The sequence below is a fragment of the Uloborus diversus genome, chromosome 1 (genome assembly GCF_026930045.1).
Source record: "Uloborus diversus isolate 005 chromosome 1, Udiv.v.3.1, whole genome shotgun sequence".
In the NCBI taxonomy this organism is placed as follows: Eukaryota; Metazoa; Arthropoda; class Arachnida; order Araneae; family Uloboridae; genus Uloborus; species Uloborus diversus.
Window position 1 is genome coordinate 186,480,054 of NC_072731.1, and position 2,965 is coordinate 186,483,018.

Consider the following 2,965-nt stretch of genomic DNA (forward strand, 5'->3'; position numbering starts at 1 on the left):
CTTCAGGTGCCTTTGTTTGGATTTTTCCAGAGAGAAAAAATTGTTTGTTTAGAAGATTTGCAATAGAATTAAAGTCATAATTTTGAGTGGAAAATGCTCAAAACACATGGAATTGTCAATTAGTCCGTAGATTTCAAGCACGGACTGTCTGCTCCCAATAGTACCCCATGCGTTTTGAAGGGGCCCTCAAGCTTCAAGTGCGTTTGTTTGGATTTTTCCAGGAGAAAAAATTGCTTGTTTTGAGGTTTTGCCATGGAAAGTGATCATTTTCAGTGGAAAATGCTCAAAACTCATGGAAATTGACAGTTAGTCATGGATTTTCGGCGCGGGCTGATTGCTCCCAATAGGGCCCCCTAATAGGATTGCTCCCTATAGGGCCGCATCTAAGAGGGCCCAGGTTTCAGGTGCCTTTGTTTGGATTTTCCCAGGAGAAAAAATTGTTTATTTAGAAGAGTTGCAATAGAATTAAAGTCATAATTTTGAGTGGAAAATACTCAAAACTCATGGAATTGTCAATTATTCGTGGATTTCAAGCACGGACTGTCTGCTCCCAATAGTACCCCATGCGTTTGAAGGGGCCTCAAGCTTCAAGTGCGTTTGTTGAGATTTTTTCAGGAGAAAAAAATTGCTTGTTTTGAGGTTTTGCCATGGAAAGTAATCATTTTGAGTGGAAAATGCTCAAAACTCATGGAATTGACAGTTAGTCATGGATTTTAGGCGCGGGCTGATTACTCCCAATAGGGCCCCCCTAATAGGATTGCTCCCTATAGGGCCGCATCTAAGAGGGCCCCAGGTTTCAGGTGCCTTTGTTTGGATTTTCCCAGGAGAAAAAATTGTTTACTTAGAAGAGTTGCAATAGAATTAAAGTCATAATTTTGAGTGGAAAATACTCAAAACTCATGAAATCGTCAATTAGTCGTGGATTTCAAGCACGGGCTGTCTGATCCAATAGGGCCCCATGCGTCTGAGCGGGCCCCCAGGCGCCTTTTTTTGGATTTGTTTCAGGTGAAAAAATTGGAACATTAAAAAAAAGTATGTTTTTTCGTATGTACAAGGTGCAAAGTTTCAAAATATATTAGTTTCTTTCCTCCGTAATGCTTCATCAAAACATGCAGCATATTTCGTGTAGTTCCACCGCAGTCATCACTTTTTCTGAGATCGGAGAGTTTTCTTCAAGGTCGTGTGTCCCCTAAAGAAAGTGGGGTGTTAGATAAGGAGTAACAAAAGGATGGGCATTATATGGCTCAAGTTCCACGTTGGGAACAAGAACAGGGGGGTTGACCTTGGGAAAATGACCGGGAGCACCGTTCTTCTTCCCTGCAGTGTTATCTTGTCTTGCAACAGTGGTCAGAATTTTGTTAGTTTAATGAAAGAAAAAAGCCTTCTCCCTAATAAAACAGCCCTGGAAGTTAGGTGAGCAATCAAACTTTTTTTCTCTAATGCCTGAACTTACTTTTTAGTCCAAAGTTTACAAACCAAACTGTTTCAAAGAGTCGGCAAAGTAGTAAAATGTGGGGCAAAGTGAAATGTTTAAGATCACTTACTTTTTTCAATATGAACAAATTGGAATTTTGTTCTAAAATTTACGGCTCATAAACTAGGAACAATATATTTTATAATAAAACTTGCACTGAAACATTATTTTTAATTTTTGGCTATAACTTTGCATATTCAAAAGCAGGTCGACATTTTTACTTTTTTTTCTATGGGGCAAAGTGAAAATTGAAAATTTTTCGAATGAAGTTATTTTTATTAAAGATATCTTTGATCAAATTGAATAAGCAAATAAAAGAATGAATGAATAAAAAAAGAGAAAAAGGAAAAAATATGCAAATAAAAAGTTAATTAGTTAATATACGAGAAAAATTAAATGAGTGAATAAAAAAAATTAATTTGAATTCTGAAATTTTGAATTCAAATTATGTGTTTCGCGCTATCACGAGTTGCGACACGACCTTACTCATTGGAGTTAGAAACGGCTCCTGTCCCCCCAAGGTCTCAAGCCTGCCCCTCCTCCTGGGAGATTACGCGTGCATACTTGTGTGTGTGTGTGTGTAAACGTGTGTGTATGCACGTAGGCGTGTGTAGGACATGGACGCCAGTGACCAGAAGAAGCAGATTCCTGGGAAAAGTGCTCAGGAACAGAGGAGCCGTGTCTGCAGAGGACGGTGGGAGGTAGTGCTGCGGAGGAAGGCCTGGGGGGGGGGGGGATAAAATCAGAGTAAGATCAAGGACAGTCAAATGAGAACAATAAGCAATCGTGATTGCTCAATAGTGAATGAATAAGAAAATAAATGAATGAATGGATAAATAAGGTAACTATTAAATGAAAGAATGTAAATGAAATAATTAATAAATAAGTACGCAAATGACTTTATGAAGTATTGAACAAGTCGACGAAATGAGCTATATCACTTTGCCGCATCTACTTTGCCCCGCATGCACTTTAATAATTGTACAAATTATTTTAAACAAAAAATACGCTTAATATTAAACAAATAAATACTTTGCCGAATATTAGTAGATCTCAATTAATATTTAAAACGTTAATAATAAGAACTTTATCATCTAATAATAACAAAAATAATTTTTGACTTACAGCAAAATATTATAATATGAGTATATCAATTTTTGAAATTTGCTTTCATCATATTCATATTCTTTGATTTTTAGGGGGTAACTTTATCTGTACTGAAATAGACTACATGTGTTACTTCTATACAGTTAAAATATTACCAGATAGGTGGCGCAAAGAGCGGAGTAAATATTTCACCACTTCACTTTGCCCCACATTCCCCTACTTCTTTTTGACGCAATGCTCGTACGCATCATTTTTTTTTTTTTTTTTTTTTTTTTGCGCACCAAAGTAAATTTTTTGTAGTTTGCTTTCAACTGTCGCGTCTCGCGTAGGGTGCTCAAGTAATTATATCATATTAAGCCAAAATTTGTGTTCCTTGAATAGAAA